This window comes from Bos grunniens, chromosome 21, assembly GCF_055505025.1.
Source record: "Bos grunniens cultivar Pamir isolate PY7600 chromosome 21, Bosgru_T2T1.0, whole genome shotgun sequence".
NCBI classification, from domain to species: Eukaryota; Metazoa; Chordata; class Mammalia; order Artiodactyla; family Bovidae; genus Bos; species Bos grunniens.
Window position 1 is genome coordinate 34499868 of NC_141185.1, and position 20985 is coordinate 34520852.

A 20985-nucleotide genomic window follows, 5' to 3' on the forward strand; every position below is an offset into this window, starting at 1 on the left:
TATTCTGAATAAAGAAAGTGTTAGTTTCTCTGTAATCTAGCTGGTCAAACATTCTCTAATAGGCTCACCCCACTGATCTTGAGAATCACCTACAGATACAGAATCTCCTGGGGAAGAGACTCAGGCTGCTTACTAAGCGCAGGCGGCTGCAACGACCTGCGCACTAAGCGCAGGCGGCTGCGATGACCGGCGCATGCGCGAGAGGAGCTACCCCATGTCTGAGGTCAGGGGCAGAAGTCGGGAGGACCCCATGCCTGAAGGGCGGTGGCCAAGAGGAGCTACCCCGCGTCCGAGGTCAGGGGCAGTGGAGAGAGGAGTTACCCCGCATCCAAGGTCAGGGGTGGCAGCTGGGAGGAGCAACCCCACGCCCGAGGCCAGGGGTGGCGTCCAGGAGGACCAACCCCATGCCCGAGGCCAGGGGCAGCAGCTAGGAGGACCAACCCCACGTCAAAGGATCGTGGCTGTGCGGACGCAGGAGGGCCTAGAGGAGCTGTCCCACGTTGAAGATCAGGAAGGGTGGTGGTGAGGAGATACCCCTCGTCCAAGGTAAGGAGCAATGGCTGCGCTTTGCTGGAGTAGCCTTGAAAATATACCCCACGCCCAAAGTAAGAGAAACCCAAGTAAGATGGTAGGTGTTGCAAGAAGGCATCAGAGGGCAGACACACAAACCATACTCACAGAAAACTAGTCAATCTAATCACACTAGGACCACAGCCTTGTCTAACTCAATGAAACTAAGCCATGCCCGTGGGGTAACCCAAGATGGGCGGGTCATGGTGGAGAGATCTGACAGAATGTGGTCCACTGGAGAAGGGAATGGCAAACCACTTCAGTATTCTTGCCTTGAGAACCCCATGAACAGTATGAAAAGGCAAAATGATAGGATACTGAAAGAGGAACTCCCCAGGTCAGTAGGTGCCCAATATGCTACTGGAGATCAGTGGAGAAATAACTCCAGGAAGAATGAAGGAATGGAGCCAAAGCAAAAACAATACCCAGCTGTGGATGTGACTGGTGGTAGAAGCAACGTCCGATGCTATAAAGAGCAATATTGCATAGGAACCTGGAATGTCAGGTCCATGAATCAAGGCAAATTGGAAGTGGTCAAACAAGAGATGGCAAGAGTGAATGTCGACATTCTAGGAATCAGCGAACTGAAACAGACTGGAATGGGTGAATTTAACTCAGATGACCATTATGTCTACTACTGCGGGCAGGAATCCCTCAGAAGAAATGGAGTGGCCATCATGGTCAACAAAAGAGTCTGAAATGCGGTACTTGGATGCAATCTCAAAAATGACAGAATGAGCTCTGTTCGTTTCCAAGGCAAACCATTCAATATCACAGTAATCCAAGTCTATGCCCCAACCAGTAATGCTGAAGAAGCTGAAGTTGAATGGTTCTATGAAGACCTACAAGACCTTTTAGAACTAACACCCAAAAAAGATGTCCTTTTCATTATAGGGGACTGGAATGCAAAAGTAGGAAGTCAAGAAACACCTGGAGTAACAGGCAAAGTTGGCCTTGGAATACGGAATGAAGCAGGGCAAAAACTAAAAGAGTTTTGCCAAGAAAATGCACTGATCATAACAAACACCCTCTTCCAACAACACAAGAGAAGACTCTACACATGGACATCACCAGATGGTCAACAGGAAAATCAGATTGATTATATTCTTTGCAGCCAAAGATGGAGAAGCTCTATACAGTCAGCAAAAACAAGACCAGGAGCTGACTGTGGCTCAGACCATGAACTCCTTATTGCCAAATTCAGACTGAAATGGAAGAAAGTAGGGAAAACCACTAGACCATACAGGTATGACCTAAATAAAATCCCTTATGATTATACAGTGGAAGTGAGAAATAGATTTAAGGGACTAGATCTGATAGATAGAGTGCCTGATGAACTATGGACTGAGGTTCGTGACATTGTACAGGAGACAGGGATCAAGACCATTCCTGTGGAAAAGAAATGCAAAAAAGCAAAATGGCTGTCTGGAGAGGCCTTACAAATAGCTGTGAAAAGAAGAGAAGCGAAAAGCAAAGGAGCAAAGGAAAGATATAAGCATCTGAATGCAGAGTTCCAAAGAATAGCAAGAAGAGATAAGAAAGCCTTCTTTAGCGATCAATGCAAAGAAATAGAGGACAACAACAGAATGGGAAAGACTAGAGATCTCTTCAAGAAAATTAGAGGTACCAAGGGAACATTTCATGCAAAGATGGGCTCGATAAAGGACAGAAATGGTATGGACCTAACAGAAGCAGAAGATATTAAGAAGAGATGGCAAGAACACACAGAAGGACTGTACAAAAAAGATTTTCATGACCCAGATAATCACGATGGTGTGATCACTGACCTAGAGCCAGACATCCTGGAATGTGAAGTCAAGGGGGCCTTAGAAAGCATCACTACGAACAAAGCTAGTGGAAGTGATGGAATTCCAATTGAGCTATTCCAAACCCTGAAAAATGATGCCGTGAACGTGCTGCACTCAATATGCCAGCAAATTTGGAAAACTCAGCAGTGGCCACAGGACTGAAAAAGGTCAGTTTTCATTCCAATCCCAAAGAAAGGCAATGCCAAAGAATGCTCAAACTACCGCACAATTGCACTCATCTCACACGCTAGTAAAGTAATGCTCAAAATTCTCCAAGCCAGGCTTCAGTAATACATGAACCGTGAACTTCCTAATGTTCAAGCTGGTTTTAGAAAAGGCAGAGGAACCAGAGATCAAATTGCCAACATCTGCTGGATCATGGAAAAAGCAAGAGAGTTCCAGAAAAACATCAATTTCTGCTTTATTGACTATGCCAAAACCTTTGACTATGTGGATCACAATAAACTGTGGAAAGTTCTGAAAGAGATGGGAATACCAGACCACCTGATCTGCCTCTTGAGAAATTTGTATGCAGGTCAGGAAGCAACAGTTAGAACTGGACATGGAACAACAGACTGGTTCCAAATAGGAAAAGGAGTTCGTCAAGGCTGTATATTGTCACCCTGCTTATTTAACTTATATGCAGAGTACATCATGAGAAACGCTGGACTGGAAGAAACACAAGCTGGAATCAACGTTGCCAGGAGAAATATCAATAACCTCAGATATGCAGATGACACCACCCTGATGGCAGAAAGTGAAGAGGAACTAAAAAGCCTCTTGATGAAAGTGAAAGTGGAGAGTGAAAAAGTTGGCTTAAAGCTCAACATTCAGAAAACTAAGATCATGGCATCCAGTCCCATCACTTCATGGGAAACAGATGCGGAAACAGTGGAAACAGTGTCAGACTTTTTTTTTGGGGGGGGGGGGGCTCCAAAATCACTGCAGATGGTGACTGCAGCCATGAAATTAAAAGATGCTTATTCCTTGGAAGGAAAGTTATGACCAACCTAGATAGCATATTCAAAAGCAGAGACATTACTTTGCCAACAAAGGTCCATCCAGTCAAGGCTATGGTTTTTCCTGTGTTCATGTATGGATGTGAGAGTTGGACTGTGAAGAAGGCTGAGCATCGAAGAATTGATGCTTTTGAACTGTCGTGTTGGAGAAGACTCTTGAGAGTCCCTTGGACTGCAAGGAGATCCAACCAGTCCATTCTGAAGGAGATCAGCCCTGGGATTTCTTTGGAAGGAATGATGCTAAAACTGAAACTCCAGTACTTTGGCCACCTCATGCAAAGAGTTGACTCATGGGAAAAGACTCTGACGGTGGGAGGAATTGGGGGCAGGAGGAGAAGGGGACGACAGAGGATGAGATGGCTGGATGGCATCACTGACTCGTTGGACGTGAGTCTGGGTGAACTCCGGGAGTTGGTGATGGACAGGGAGGCCTGGCCTGCTGCGATTCATGGGGTCGCAAAGAGTCGGACACGACTGAGCGACTGAACTGAACTGAACTGATACCAGAAATGGGAGGCGAGTTCAGGAGGAATTAAAGCCTGTTCCATGGAGAGTATCTGATAGAGGTGTGATGCTGAGCCTAGACAAAGGAGACCAAGGGAAGACTGATAGTTGTCCTCACTATTTCCTCAGAGACAAAATTAGGACTGATGTTTTGAAGTTACAGAGGCCAGATTTTTGTGTGACATAACTTAAAAAAAAATATTTATGTGTTTTTATCTGTATTTGGCTGCGCCTGGTCTTAGTTGCAGCATGTGGGATCTTTTTTTTTTTTTCCTTTTTAGTTGTTTCTTGTAGGATCTTTAGTGCAGCATCTGAACTCTTGGTTGTAGCTTGTGGCATCTAGTTCCCTGATGAGGGATCAAACCTGGACCACCTGCATTGGGCATGTGGAGTCTTAACCACTGGACTACCAGGGAAGTTCCCGTGGAATACATTAAAACTTTTTAAATAATCTTAGTACTCCAAAGAGAAATGTTTTGTTTCTGTGGATAGTGAGTGCTCCATGGCTGGATCCAATTTTCAGATGGGTAATTAAATTATTTAGCCTTTGATGTCAATTCTGAATTTCATCTATAACACTGTGATTTTAGAATTTGCTCCAGAACACATGATAGTTATCCCTGGCACAAAATAATTAAATATATAATGGACTGATACATTAAAACATAAATCTGTAATGCATCTGGACAGTGGAATGTCTGGAGCTTCAAGTTTGTCTGCCTAGCATGTGTGACAGGAGTTTTTGTTAAACTCTTCTTCACTTCTAATAAGTTGTAAATATGGTGACTGCAGCCATGAAATTAAAACACACTTGCTCCTTGGAAGAAAAGCTATGACCAACCTAGACAACATATTAAAAAGCAGAGATATTACTTTGCCAACAAAGGTCCGTCCAGCCAAAGCTATGGTTTTTTCAGTAGTCATGTATGAATGTGAGAGTTGGACCATAAAGAAAGATGAGCACCAAAGAATTGATGCTTTTGAAGTGTGGTGTTGGAGAAGACTCTTGAGAGTCCGTTGGACTGCAAGGAGATCCAAACAGTCCATCCGGAAGTAAATCAATCCTGAATATTCATTGGAAGAACTGATGCTGAAGCTGAAACGCCAATACTTCAGCCACCTTGATGCAAAGAACTGACTCATTGGAAAAGACCCCGATGCTGGGAAAGACTAAAGGCGAGAAGAGAAGGGGATGATAGAGGATGAGATGATTGGATGGCATCACTGACTTGAGGGACATGAGTCTGAGCAAGCTCCGGGAGTTGGTGATGGTCAGGGAAGTCTGGGGTGCTGCAGTCCATAGGGTAACAAAGAGTCAGACACAACTGAGTGACTGAACTGAACTTAACCAAAATATGTATGTACTAAGGCAGGGTGGTCCTCATATCTATCACTTTGATGTAGGTGTTCTCTTGTAGATTCATCCCAGTTACCACCTGCCACAATTGTCCTGCACATTGAATGGTAGACAAAAGAAATTCAGAATGGTTGCCAGGGCCTGGGAGAAGCCGTAATGGGAGTTAATGTTCAATGAGTGTAGGGTTTCAATTCAGGAAGATGAAAATATTCTGGTAACGGATGGTGGTGGTGGTGGTGGTACAACAATGTGAATGTACTTAAAGCCACAGAACTGTATCCTTTAAAAAGTTAAAATGGGAAATTTTGTTTTATCTTACCACAATAAAAAAAATCAAAAAGAAAACCTCAGATATTCTCACTCTGAGTGGCTGGGTTTGCCCCCCAAGGCAGTATCAATAATTTGGTGAGGATATCCAAAGTAAAATCATCATTCTAAAACTTTGCCAGATTATCCTGGGTCTTCCCCTTTTCATTCAAGATTACGTCTCCTTTTGAAAGTATATGTGAACACAGGGACCCAATATACAGGTGCACCTAGAGTATACATGAGTGAAGGGGAAAGGACCAGAATCTAGCTCTTTTAAACTCAGTTTTTTGTATTCCACCTATGATGAGATAGAATATGCAGATGACAGCATCCTTATGGCAGAAAGTGAAGAGGAACTAAAAAGCTTCTTGATGAAAGTGAAAGAGGAGAGTGAAAAAGTTGGCTTAAAGCTCAACATTCAGGAAATGAAGATCATGGCATCTGTTCCCATCACTTCATGGGAAATTAGATGGGGCAACAGTGAAAACAGTGTCAGACTTTATTTTTCTGGGCTCCAAAACCACTGCAGATGGTGACTGCAGCCATGAAATTAAAAGACGCTTACTCCTTGGAAGGAAAGTTATGACCAACCTAGATAGCATATTGAAAAGCAGAGACATTACTTTGCCAACAAAGGTCCATCTAGTCAAGGCTATGGTTTTTCCAGTGGTCATGTATGGATGTGAGAGTTGGACTATAAGGAAAGCTGAGTGCCGAAGAATTGATGCTTTTGAACTGTGGTGTTGGAGAAGACTCTTGAGAGTCCCTTGGACTGCAAGGAGATCCAACCAGTCCATTCTGAAGGAGATCGGTCCTGGGTGTTCTTTGGAAGGAATGATGCTAAAGCTGAAACTCCAGTACTTTGGCCATCTCATGCAAAGAGTTGACTCACTGGAAAAGACTCTGATGCTGGGAAGGATTGGGGTCAGGAGGAGAAGAGGACAACAGAGGATGAGATGGCTGGATGGCATCACCAACTCGATGGACATGAGTTTGTTTGAACTCTGGGAGTTGGTGATGGACAGGGAGGCCTGGTGTGCTGTGATTCATGGGGTCACAAAGAGTCGCACAGGACTGAGTGACTGAACTGAACTGAACTGAACTATGATGAGATAACATTAACCATTTATCTGTGGAAAAGAAGTGGGGTTACAGAGTAGGGATGTTGAGTGAAGAGTACTCACAATGAGCTGTGATTGCTGTTAGATTAATTTACATATGTTGGATAGTATGGACTTACTCCTGTTTATAGTATAAATCATCATACTTTATTATGCAAGAGATTCACCCAGCAGAGCTTAATTGAAATTCAGATTTATAGGCCCCACCTAGTGATTCTGATCCAGTTGACCTTGGACTGGGGAAATTAACTTTTTAAAAAGAAATGTAGATGTTTATGAAGCAGTTAGCTGAAGAAGACATTTGAGAAACACTAACCTAGCGTGTAGCTCAAAAATCCTCAAATCTCTCTCAGGATCCCTTTTTATTTTTAAAAATCATTGAGGACACCAAAGAACTCTTGTCCATGAGAGTTATATATATCACTATTTACTGAATTGGAGAAGGCAATGGCACCCCACTCCAGTACTCTTGCCTGGAGAATCCCAGGGATGGGGGAGCCTGGTGGGCTGCCATCTATGGGGTCGCACAGAATTGGACACGACTGAAGCGACTTAGCAGCAGTAGCAGCATTTACTGAATTATAAATACTTAGAAAATTTTATTTAAAATAACAGTAATAAATCATTACAGGTTATAGTCAACATTAATTTGAAAAAGCTGTTTTTTAAACAAAAAAACTTAGGGGGAAGATGAACCTTGTTTTGCATTTTTGCACATCCTAATGTCTGCCTTCCCTGGTGGCTCGATAGTAAAGAAACCGCCTGCCAATGCAGGAGCTGCAGGAGACATGGGTTCAATACCTAGGTTGGGAAGATCCCCTGGAGGAGGAAATGGCAACCCATTCCAGTATTCTTGCCTGGGAAATCACATGGACAGAGGAGCCTGGCAGAGTATAGTCTATGGGGTTGCAGAAGAGTCACACATGACTTATAGAATAAACAACAACAAATGTCTATCTTAATAGAAGACTTCTGATTTTTCACGTATATTTCTAAATTGAATTTAATGAAATATATTGTTTCTATTGAAATACATCAAGAAGATTGGCCTCAAACAAATATTTAATTGGAAAAAAGAAGAATATTTTAATAACATTTTCAAGTATTTGTACATATTGCTCTTTGGTGTTACACTGAAACTCAGAAAGTGGTCATTTCTAAAAGTTTAGCTGCAGTGAGAAATCTGAAACCATGTCAAATTTTGTGTGTTCTCCTTAGCTTAGAATACATTCAGTTCAGTTCAGTTCAGTCGCTAAGTCGTGTCCGACTCTTTGTGACCCCATGAACCGCAGCACACCAGGCCTCCCTGTCTATCACCAACTCCCAGAGTTTACCCAAACCCATGTCTATTGAGTTGGTGATGCCATCCAACCATCTCATCCTCTGTCGTCCCCTTCTCCTCCTGCCCTCAGTCTTTCCCAGCATCAGGGTCTTTTCAAATGAGTCAGCTGTTCGCATCAGGTGGCCAGAGTATTGGAGTTTCAGCTTTAGCATCAGTCCTTCCAGTGAACACCCAGGACTGATCTCCTTTAGGATGGACTGGTTGGATCTCCTTGCAATCCAAGGGACTCTCAAGAGTCATCTCCAACACCACAGTTCAAAAGCATCAATTCTTCGGCGCTCAGCTTTCTTTATAGTCCAACTCTCACATCCATCATGATCACTGGAAAAACCATAGCCTTGACTAGACGGACCTTTGTTGACAAAGTAATGTCTCTGCTTTTGAATATGCTGTCTAGGTTGGTCATAACTTTCCTTCCAAAGAGTATGCATCTTTTAATTTCATGGCTGTAATCACCATCCGCAGTGATTTTGGAGCCCCCAAAAATAAAGTCAGCCACTGTTTCCACCGTTTCCCCATCTATTTGCCGTGAAGTGATGGAACCGGATTCCATGATCTTCATTTTCTGAATGTTGAGTTTTAAGCCAACTTTTTCACTCTCCACTTTCACTTTCATCAAGAGGCTCTTTTGTTCTTCTTCACTTTCTGCCATAAGGGTGGTGTCATCTGCATATCTAAGGTAATACATTAGCTTGCCTTACACTTTGTATGTATCTTTACCCATGCATGTTGTTGTAATGGCCGGCATTAATTTGTGAAATCTTACTTTTTAGTTATACAAACCTTCTAAAATTGATATATTTTTATCATGCGACAGCAAAGAGTCATACCACATTTATTAATTTCACCACTGTTCTTAGGAGAAAAGTCTTAACATACAGAGAAACTTCCAAGTTTGTAATAATGGATAAACTTTTCCCACAGTTCTAATTATTATGTGAAAGCTTGAACGTTATAGCTTGCAACAAATGCTGAAAGTTATTTTCCTTGAAGAAACAAACTCACTTAATTTTAGAAAAATGAATGGCAAATACATAAATCTGTCAGTCATTCTTTCAAGTGTTTTAAAAATAAATTTTTCATGAAAATGGTAGCTAGTTCAGTTTGCAACTCAAAAACAGGTACTTTTTCTTGAGACAGCCATTTTACTTTCGTGTACAGTAAATATGCTTTATTCCTATTTCTCATTTCATGATAGAAATATTCATCAGATGTGTATTCATAGATTGAGATTTAATGAAATTACTAACTTTTACAAACTTTTCTAACTTAGAGGATATGTTGGTAAAGAATGTAATAACTACTAGTATATTTTGGCAGTGCTATGTTGATCCGTCGTAAATTATAGCAGTTTTTCCCACCACTGCTTTTGGTGACACTATGCCTGTGGACTGTGAATTTCGCAAGTGTTTCTCATGATCAGTTTCCCTAGATCAGTCATGCTCTCATGACCTAACCCCATCAGATTGGGTCCTGGTTAACTAGTTTCTCTTGAGGCCTTGTTAAGCAAAGAGTGTTCTATTTCAAAATCATTCCTTTTCCCCACCCCTACCCTGTAAGAATTGTAAAAAGATTTTTATTTACTGTGGCAACCTGGTTAAGGTAGAACTTACAAAACTGTGAAGTTGCCCCTGTGACTTGGTCCTCCTGGAGTTTTAGCTCTCAGAACTTGTTCACACTCAGCCTCCAGCAGTTCATCAATTACAGTCCAGGTTTTGCTACTCTAGCACTGCTTTCCACTGCATTTTCTGCTCTGAGTCTCTGCTCTGTGACTCCTTGTATTCGCCTGTCTCTCCAGTCTTGGAGCTTGTGTCCTGACCTGTCTTCAAGATCCAAGAAGAGTTAATATTTCAGTCTGTTCAGCTTTTTTGGTGGTGTTAGAATGAGCGGTGATGTGGAAAAAGCAGAAGTTCCCCATCACTGCCTTTGTATTATCTGTGCAAAACCAATAAAGTGAAAAAGGCAAATAACACCTTAGTATTACTTTGAAAAAATTTTGACCTCACAGACCTGAAAGGGCATCGGAAATCTAGGGGTCTGCAGACTGTACCTTGAGAACCTCTGATGAACCCCATCCAGTGTTCATGTATTGAGGTTTTCAGGTTGAAGTTAATGCTATTATTACCATGAAGACTCATTGAAAAAGACCCTGATGCAGGGAAAGATTGAAGGCAGGAGGACAAGGGAATGACAGAGGATGAGATGGTTGGATGGCATCACTGACTCAATGGACATGGACATGAGTTTGAGCAAGCTTTGGCAGTTGGTGATGGACAGGGAAGCCTGGCATGCTGCATCCATGGGTCTCAAATAATCGGACACGACTGAGCATCTGAACTGAACATGAAGAGAGAAGCTAACATTTTTGTGCCACAAATTTTTTGAGTTTCAAATATATTTCTTTCAAGCCTCACCAGAAAATGAGAGTGATAATACTTATTATTATCTCCATTTTACAAGTGAGGGATATGAGGTAGAAAGAAGTTAAGACACTCAGCCAAGATCACAAAGTTGGTAAGTGTCAAAGCAAGAATTGTCCTTCAGACCTTTTTCTGGAAGTGAGAGATGTGTGCAATGGGAAGAGGCATCACCTAGGAACTGAAGCCCAGGACATCTGAGATGGTCCACCAGCAGGAATAGTGGATGGAAAGTTATCTATCAAGGTTATGCTTGCCTGGATAAACACTATCAGCCTGTCTTGACAGTACTTAGGTTTTAGTTATTAATGGAGAAAATACCTGTTCTATAAGCATCTGTTTCCTTACTTTCATCATTTTCATTTTATCTCACTTTGGTTGAAGAAACTTAACCAAATCCATTGCTTTAGCTTTCTTAGTTTTCTTTACAGATGATCTTTTACAATGAACTTTATCAACAGTCACTGCCTACTGACTCAGATATGTAAAAAAAATATAGGTACATTTATGTGTCTATTCAGTATAAACTAGAAGAGAGCCTTTGCCTCTAGACATTAAAAGAAAAGATATACCATATAAGAAACTCTATGTGACTCCAGAGAGTCACATATTTATTCACAAATATTAGAGAATAAACCATTTATGTGCATCTGTTCCCCTCATTAGAGGGACCTAGTCCACACATAAATGCCCATATTCTTTCCAAATATTTAACACCCATTCTGCAACTAAAATCGTTTGCTTTTCCATATATTTTGATGTTTCCATTTCATAAGGAGATTAGTAGGATTCAAATAAAACTGCCATTTACTCAGTATCTATGTTATGCTCAAGCTAAGTCCATCCTGTTTTTCTCCTTTCCCATCTCATAAGTCTTTTGAGACAATTCATGTCTAGTGACTTCTACTGTGACTTTATTGACATATCTGTACTTTCCATCTGCCTTCAAAAGAAGAAATTGAAGCTTAGAGACATTGAGGGACTAGCCCACAGTCATGCAGTTTTAGCCTGAGACTTCTAACACCAAATCTAGAGAAATATGAGAACAGAACAAAAAAAGAAAACTGCATAGTTTTGTTCAAACAGTACAGTGTAGTTAGAACAGGCTGGTAAGTATCCAGGCAAGCTGCTTTGGTCTATCCAGTAGACCCTGTATCTTTTTTTTTTTTTTCCCCCAGTAACCCTGTATCTTGAAATAATAAAACACCTATGAGCTGATCAGAGCTAGCTATCTCTCAGCAGTTGGAGATTTTCTTTTTCTTCCAAACAGTAATGAATTAAGAGTTAGAATATGTATGAATGGTATAGAGAAAGGATGAGGTACAATGAAGCCATTCCCTTCTATGTAATTTACTCTAGTTTTCTTTTCCATGAGCCCTGAGGTTGCTTCAATATTCTCCCCAACATAGAACTCCAAGAACCACTACCAATTGATCACAGTTAGCAGTTCAAGATGAAAGCAGTTTTCTTCTTTGGTTTAAAGTAAGTCTTCATCATTGAAAAGGACTCAAGAGCTATTTTCTCTTTTAGAATTACATATTGAAAGGTCACATTTCTGAGCTGTGTATGTTTAAGATTAGATGGATGCTCATTATCGTAAAAGAAATAGTCCGACACTGCTTAACAGGTTAACTCTGTACCTAATCACACAGACAGGGTAAATTGTCCATTGCCAGACAGCATCTGTGCCCTCTTCTCAGAACCTTAATGCAGCCACTTGCCACTTGTTTATCTCCTGTGCCCTTCAGTAAGTCAAGGAAGGTTAGCGTCAGAGCTCTATACCACCGGGATCCAAAGAAAATGAGTCATACACACCTGAGCACTGTGAGCTCCAGCCCAGACATCCTCTCTTGCTCACTCATCCGCCCTTGCCTGCATACTCAAAAAAAGAAAAGGACAGAGTTGAAATCTTGGATGAGCTTCCCAGAAGAAATCCCTCAGCTATACTAACAGGACTCCTAAATCAACTGGCAAATTCCCTCAGGCTTTTCAGAAAAGTTAGGCAAGGTCTGCAGATAAGCCTCTAATAAAAATTAAGGTGATTATTCATTGCAGTACAATAGGAGAACCACCATTCCCTGGTAGGCAGCAGGGAATGGTACAACCCAACAGCTGTGCACTAGCATCGAAGCTCTCCCTCGGGTGCTTTCAAGCCTCAGTCAGGACAGTGATGAGGGAACTACATTGGAAATATGGAGCTTCTGATGGCTCAGGTGAGTTGGTCAAAATCAGAAGAAAAAAAGAAAAAAAAATCACACTTCAAATGGTTGTCTGCATTAAGAAAAGCACAATGAAAGAGGAGAAGAGAGAGGGCAGCCCCACACCAACTCTATCATGGAGGCTCTTCTTATCATTCTGCTCCAGTCCCTGCGATTATGAGGAGGGAGGGGAAGCACCCACTAATCAGGGCAGTGTGGTGTGCTATTCACAAGCTCATAACTGGCAGTAAAACAGAAAGGCCCGTGTCTGCTCTGCTGAGTAATTTCCACACTGAGGCCCTGAGCAGAGATGTTGTGTCATTTGTAACATCTGCCTTGGCATCCAGGAGCCAAAGTAAGCTAGTTAGAGAGTTCCACTGCTTCTTTCTCCCTCCTCTTATGACAAATCTAAAGGACTCATGGTTATTTATAAAGAAAACTAGTCTGAGCTCTTCAGAGAGTTGTCAGTTTGATGCAGGTGAGACAGAAGAGAGGATTGGAAGTTAGGAAGACACTCTGGCCTCTTATTTACCTAGAAAAGAGGGGAGAGTAGCATCAGGTGTATATGGAGAAATCCTCAAGTATCAAAGCAGAAATAGGAAGAGTGGGGGGGGGGGGTCGTCAAAACTGCACAGGTGGGAAGATGGTCTTTATGCCTTATTAGTTTTCAAGCTCTCCACAATGTCTCAGACAACAAGAGTGAACAATTTTTATATATGAGACAAAGCTCCAGGAGTAATGGGGCTTCCCAGGTAGCTCAGTGGTAAAGAATCCGCCTGCCAATGCAAGAGATTCAGGAGACAAGGGTTTGATTCCTGCGTTGGGAAGATCCCGTAGAGAAGGAAATGGTAATTCACTCTAGTATTCTTGCCTGGAGAATCTGATGGATAATGGAAACTGGCAGGCTGCCGTCCATGTGGTTGCAAAGCGTTGGACACGACTGAGCATGCATGCACACATGCTCAGTAGCAATGATGGGGCTCGATACTAACTGCTAATTTCAAAAGTAGTTGGTTTTTAATTGTAATCTTAACCTTTCCTACTTATCCTAAAACACAGATTCTAGACCAGTGCTTCTCACTCTTAATGTACATACGAATGACCTGGAGATATTGTTAGACCAAGGATTCCGATTCTGAAGCTCTCGGTGGGACTGAATACAACTTCCAGGTGATACCTATGCAAGTGGCCTGCAACCCCAACCCTGCTCAGTAGCACAGTACTGCATAACACATTTTTGGGCCACAGCAGCATTTATTAAAAAGCCTTCACTTTTTCTTTCTTTCATTACCTTGACTTAAAAAAAAAAATAGAGGGTCCAAAGTGCAGTCATAGCATATGAAGCACATCTTATGGAGAGCAAGTCTCATTTCTCACATAGATGGGAGAAGCAAAGCAGTGAAGGAGGACGCCACCCAGCCATGAACAGGTGTGGATGGTCACTTTCTTATGAGCTTGAGGGTCCAGTAAAGCTTTAGTGGGTGTTTGCCCAAGCTATACACCTGTGCAACTGACTGCATATTTAGAGAGCCCAAAGAAACTGGAAAATAGAAATATGAAACCTCTTAACAATTTGGCACTTAGGAATTATTTCCACATAATACAAGGAAAGTCAGAGCCATTAGCCGTTCTATCCAACAGTTAAAGTCCCAAGGACCTTTCATTATGGTTTCTCTTGGCCTTGAACTGTTGATTCATTGAACTAGTGACTCTCAACTGATAGTTTCTTTGATGCAAACTCTAATGCAGGGACTAGGGATCACGCAAAACTTGAAGAAGATGTAGAAAATGGCATCAAGAAGCCTTTGGAAAGCTGGAGAATAGAGGATCTAATGCACTTCTTAAAAATTTGATTTTTCTATTATTGTCCTTCAAAATCTCCACAAAGCAGTTCTTGCCTCAGCAGTTCCTAAAAGGCTGGCTACACACAGCAGCCAATGCTATATTGAAGACTTGCTGGACCAGAATTGCCAAACAGTAATCATTTTAATGACATTTATACCGAATGATCTCGCACTGAAATGGTTTTAAACTTTTCCATTGTTCTCTCTGTGTGTTAATTGTGGAGGGGTTCTGCCTCATAGCTTCTCTGAGGATTTTTATCAGTGTTCCTGTTTCCATTCTATATGGGAAGACTGGGCAGAGAGAGGTTAAGTGACTGCCTAAAGCAGGAGTTGGAGTCAGTGGCAGTGCTCGGGACCTCTGTTCTCATCCTTAACCACTGAGGCATCCTGGCTCTGTCACCCCGACTTCCTGCACACACCAAGCCTGCCAACCACTGTAACAGCCCGTGACAGCCGAGTCATGATGAGCCGCTATGTTGGGAAAAGAAAATATAAGCCAGATTCTCATCCTATATAACTCTAGGGGAACTTTAAATTGCCAGATGTCAATCTGGAACCTTTCCTGAGTGGGAAGCTTGCAACACACAGATGGAAAACACGGTTCCCTACGGAGGATTGGGCTTTAAGGACACATTCAAGGCAGACCTCAGTCCAGAACACAGGAATGGCACCTGGCTCTCCATGACTCAAAGTGTCCCTTTGCTGTATGTCATTTAATCTTTCCAGACACCAGATCTTATCTCTAGAGGGGATTTGTTTTCTCATTTGCCTGTGAGTCAGAGTACTGTGTTGGAAAGATAATAGGCTTTGTTATCGTCAGACTTGGACTTGTGTCTTGTCCCCACCTCTCATTAACTGTGTGTCATTGGACCAGCTGTTGAACCTTGCTGGGCCCCACTGTTCTCATGTTTCAAAATTTAAAGCTTCCAGAAGCAATTTTCACTATGATACAGGGTTAAATGTGACGGCATAATTAAAATGTTGCTGTTGTATAACAGACTCCCGGTGCATGCCCTGTTTCTCTCCTTCTTTGTTGACATTCATGAAGGAGATGTCTTGGAAATATTTGGTAAAGGCAAATAATGTTAATACATTAGTCCCATTTAATATGCATTCACTCTGGGTCAAAAATGTATCAACAAGTTATCTCATAAAGAAGCCAGGTAATTGAGATAAATTAACTGGAAAAATGGAATGCTAAAAAGGGGTTAGTTAATTGTCCTCAAATAAATGAACTGCTTTCATTCAATAAATTATGGTTTCTTATTAGTTTTCACCTCTGCTGAAAGACACAATGAAATGTGTGTAGAATCGAGTAGTGCATAAAGAAAAACCTAATAATAATAATAATGGTTAAAATCTAGAATCTTTTTCTTGGAGACAATGCCCAGAGGTTTATGGAAAGATAGATATAGTCCCATTTTAGGGCAGCAGAATCAATGAGAACCTGCAGTTAAACTAACATTCCTAAAATAATATATGACAAATATGGGGAATTATTTGATTAACTAGAAAACTATTAATAAGAAGAAAGGGTTCACAGAGACAGCCTAATATTGAGAGGAAAGGATGAGTTATTATTTGTAACTTTCCTTTTCACCTTACCTCCCAAGAAAAGGTATTTATAACTGCCCTCTTTACCTTAGATAAGTTTAGTCTAGTCCTCGGTCTCCTCATATGTAAGTAGGATTGTTGAATTACCTTATTTTAGGATAATTTTTAAGCATTTGGTTTCTTTCTGATTTAAGATGTCTCTAGAATTACAAAATAAAGGGATATTTTCATACTTTTTTTTTTTAGAATCAGACATACTTTGCAAGATGAAGTATGTCTGAAATACAAATTTTCATCTATCTAAAAATGACGAAGCTACTTTTCAGTTTGGAGGCAGGATGATGGATTCGAGGTCACAGTGCACATTGCATCTATGCCTGCCATGCAAATGTTCAGTAAAATTTTTTTGAATAAAATATTGCACAACCAGATAATCTCAGACAGTAGCTCTACAACTTTACAAGGACTCATTCAGCAAACCTACTCTGTGGCAGGCAGTATATCTGTTATTTGCAGTGGTATTTGGATATGATATGAGCACCAAATTTAATTCTTAAAGAGTACCCTCTACTCAATTAAAAAATTTCCCAGTACTCTCAAGGGCAAATGAAATCAGATGATTTTATATACTAGAGTAGAAGCTGCTAAGGACAGTTTTCTGACCTTGATATGCAAGTTTGTCTCTTCAGTAACCGAGGCTCTCAGAGAGGAGAGTTGAGGTGAACTGGAGGATTTGTAAAATTCTGAGGATAAAGGAATTTTCTCTTAGTCTTCAGCAAATGAGGTGATGGGCACTAAAGCAGTGGTAACTTGGAGAGAAAAATGAGATTTCTGGTAAATGTGGACCTTATTAATGAATCACTAAATTGTTTCAGCCTACACTGAAAAAGGTGAAATGGATAAGGATGAACAGTAAAGATGTGTGCAAGTAGATTTTCATGGGGATTTGACATGCAGACTGATTTTCAAAGGCTTTGACTCAGAGGACTCAGAAAGTAAAGCCAAGGAAAAAGTAGGTGTATAGAGTGAGTCTCTTTTGGTGGGTGAGTGAGTCATACCATAGGTTTCTTTCCTTCAAATAGTATTGTCATAGCGTCTGCTTAAGTTATTTGATCCAAGCTTTAAAAAGAAATATAGCAAGGCTCCCTTTCAGAAAAAAGACCCTAAGGAGTTTAACAGAAATTATGGTTTCTTTTCATCAACAGTTCTACGAGTCTTACTGCCACCAGCACTAATTACTGTGGCTCACAAACCCTGATCTCCTTCAGTTTAAGCCCTCAAGAATACTGAGAGCCAAGCAGTGAAAATCCAACGCTGACATGGGCTTTTTGCTGTCATTTTAAAATGCATTATGTAAGAGGGAGAATCCTTATCTGAAACTACAGGTTTGAACACACCGTACGTCTTAAATTAGACCTCTCTTTGAAGCTTACTTACAGAAAGGTAGATGGGAACACAGATAGAGCTGAAAGTCAGATTCTGGGCCCATCCTGCAGTGCCTTTTATGTGAGAGGGTTAGAAAAAGATGAGCAAAAACTGAAAAACTATAGACACTAAATAGCTGTGTTTATTTGAGGAAGGGACGTCCATTGTTGAGAACATTTCCTTGAGATTTATTCTTTGGAATTGTGTCCTTATGAGAACTGAGGTTAACTCTTCCTGGGAGGAAAATATTTCCTATCATGAGAGAAATTAAATTAACTCTTTTACTCACAATGCTGTGCAAGGTAGAATTGTAGCAGATACTAAATTAAAGAACTATCCTTCATCTGAATTTTGCAATGTTTAGCTTTTTCTTTCTTCTAGGACAGCCTGTCCCTCTCTCCATATAATTCGTATGCTTACCCCATTCTATACTTACCATCTCTTTACTGGTCTTCCCTCCTTTTACTCATTATTTGTTACAACTTTATTATACTGGGCATAATTTAAAGAATATGTCCAACATATATGTGTTCAATACATACTCTGCTCAGTCACATCCGACTCTTTGCAACCCCATGGACTGTAGCCTGCCAGGCTCCTCTGTCCATGTAATTTTCCAGGCAAGAGTACTGGAATGGATGGCCATTCCTTTCTCCAGTGGATCTTCCCAACCCAGGGGATCGAACCTGGGTCTCCTACATTGCAGGCAGATTCTTTACCATCTGAGCCACCAGGGAAGCCTTTTCATTTTTAAAATTTATTTTAATTCTTAAGTTGACTCAGTATTACAGAGTTTATAACATAGAGAGACCAAAATCATCCATAACCTTACCATTCAAGCCAGCAAACATTATTTTGGGAAAGGAATGCTTTTTGGAGGAAACACAAATCTAAAATTAAATGTCATTTTACATTTTTAGGTAGAAAGCACAAAATCATACTCAGAGTATTCTTAAAAACATATTTGCTATATTTAAATTTCCTTAAAAGCCATCACACTTCATCAAGAAGTCTTAAGTGGGTGAAGATGATCTTGTTTAGCAGATGAGGAGAAAGAGCTTCAGACAACTATTGCAGTGACAAAGAATGGATTAGATTTAAAATGATCCTCCCAGTCCAGGCTCAAATAGTGGTGACATACTTTCCTTTCATGGGCTGGGAATGGGTCTGGAATTGTTTCTTGTATCAGAAGGTTGTACTGAAAATTGCCTTGAAAATATTTTCTAAATTGTAGGTGTGATGAGAAGTCTTTGGGGACTGTGTCTTTTTGTTTTAAACCAGACCCCAATTTTCAAAGGTGAATATGAGAATAAAGTATATCCAGGCAGCTCCTAGACTATTAAGAGTGGAGATTCATATCCATGTCATTTTCTCTGTATTGGCAGATTAGGTCACAGGTCTCTGCTTTACAGAGGCATTACCAGAGCCCTTCATGAGCAGTATAGGCAAATGTAATTTGACTTTTCATTTTTCTTAGTTTAGAGCCTATATAAAAATGGTGAATATTATAATGCCAGTAGTAACCTGGGTGTTTTATCACTTGATTTTTTGGTGTGGCTCTTGTACTTTTATATGAAGCTAGGTATAATCACCAAAATGTTTTTAATGTAATTTACCCATATCATTGTGGTTTCTGTAAACAAACAAACAAAAAAATTAAATAGATTTGACATCTACCCGCTGGTGTTTGGTGAAGACACAGAGTTTGGCTTAAGATTCAAAATAACCCTTCCTCTTAGATCAGGCAGTTGACTCTCATTTTGCCTGTTTGTGTTAGAGTAGATTCAGTGATATCAAACCCGTGCAACATGATTAACCCAAAAGGATCAGAGGAGGAAAAGTTTGTTTGTTTTCTGCTTTGAATATTTGATAACATTTTTTCTTCCATATTATTCATACAAATTTGTTCAAAGTGAAAAAAATTATTTAGGTAACCCATTTTGAATAGGTTGAAAGGAAGATAGGTTGAAACCCATTTGGGTAGGTAATTAACTGGCCCGAGAAATTTTTCAGAGCTAGAGTTACTTTTCACCAGATCTCTTTTCAGAATAGCTTTATGTATTAATCATGCCAATATCAACAGTCTGAGAAAACCACTCTACAGTTAGACAAGAGAGACCAGGCATTGAAACCAGTTCCTCAAACCACTGGAATCAATCAGTTCAGTTCAGTTAAGTCGCTCAGTCCTGTCCAACTCTTTGTGACCCCATGGACCACAGCACACCAGACTTCCCTGTCCATCACCAACTCCCGGAGACTGCTTAAACTTATGTCCATTGAGTCAGTGATGCCATCCAGCTATCTCATCCTCTGTCATCCCCTTCTGCTCCTACCTTCAATCTTTCCCAGCATCAGGGTCTTTTCCAATGAGTCAATAAGACTTATCAATAAATTGGATGTGATTGATAAGTAAAAGGAGGATTTTAGGATGAAACTCAGATTTCTGACTTGGAAACAGGATATAAAAAGTAGATTTTATCATGAATTTCATTTTAGGTAGATCAAACTTAGGATGTCTATGAGAAGTTTATTAGGATATATTATAAATGGGTCTAGAACTAAAAAATGAGGTCTAGTTCTGAAATAGATAATTGTGAGTCATTAGCATATAACCTAAATTGAAGGGTGTTTAGCAGATTAAATGTGATGGGGCCAGAAGAGACACTTTAATTGTGTGTGGGGGGGGTAGGTCCTGAGCTTAAGATACCACCCAACTGTGAAGGTGATCAATGGCAGATCAGAGCTGGTTGCTGGAGTGGCTCTCTTGTCACCATGCATTCCCTCTCACAACGGAGGCACCGGCAGCAGCCCTCTGCTTTGAATGGGGCAAAAATATAAGACAAAGACTGCAGAAATGCAACCCCCGTCCCTCAAAAATCACTTAAGCCTGCCAATAGATAGAGGTTCTGGTTATCATGGCATCCCAAGGAAATATCCCCCTGAGTCAGCTCTTCCTAGTCTGGGGGCTGAACAGTGAAGATTATGGGTAGATTGAGAAGGCAGGGAGGTGCTCGTCCCTTCTATACGAATGGAGCATCTCATACTGACCATGTATAGGGCTAAGACTAAAATTAGGCAGTCTCTGTCCCAAACCTCAGTCTCAAAGGCTGCTTCCTTATTATTCTAACACTCTTTATTTAAATATAACCTGGTTTTTAGTCTACAGAGGTATCTATTAAAACAAAAAACAGGTATACCTGGGAGATGCCACACTTTGAGAACATGTTATGAATTACCTGGATATTATAATGGCAAAGGTATTGAACTTAAAATCAGAACATTTCACTCTAATTTCCTCTCCTACTATAGTCATTTTCCTTTCCCAGGCCTCTATGTCCAAGCTTATAATAAGTGATAGAGTTACATGAGATAATCTCTAAGATTTGTTCTCTAAACATTTCTGGATGAAAGTTGGTTGATAGCCAACCACGTGTAAATGTTTATTCATATGCTAACTCGATTCTTCAGCTATTTGTTTAATGATCACGCTAAGCACACATTAGGTGCTCCAAGGATA

At 40.7% G+C, this 20985-nt stretch overlaps 1 protein-coding gene across 21 annotated transcripts in view; it reads left to right on the forward strand.

Annotated features, from left to right (window-relative positions):
- Positions 1-20985, forward strand: part of LOC147349347 (uncharacterized) — a 690773-nt gene that overhangs the window by 518182 nt on the left and 151606 nt on the right. The gene's annotated exons all lie outside the window — the stretch shown is intronic.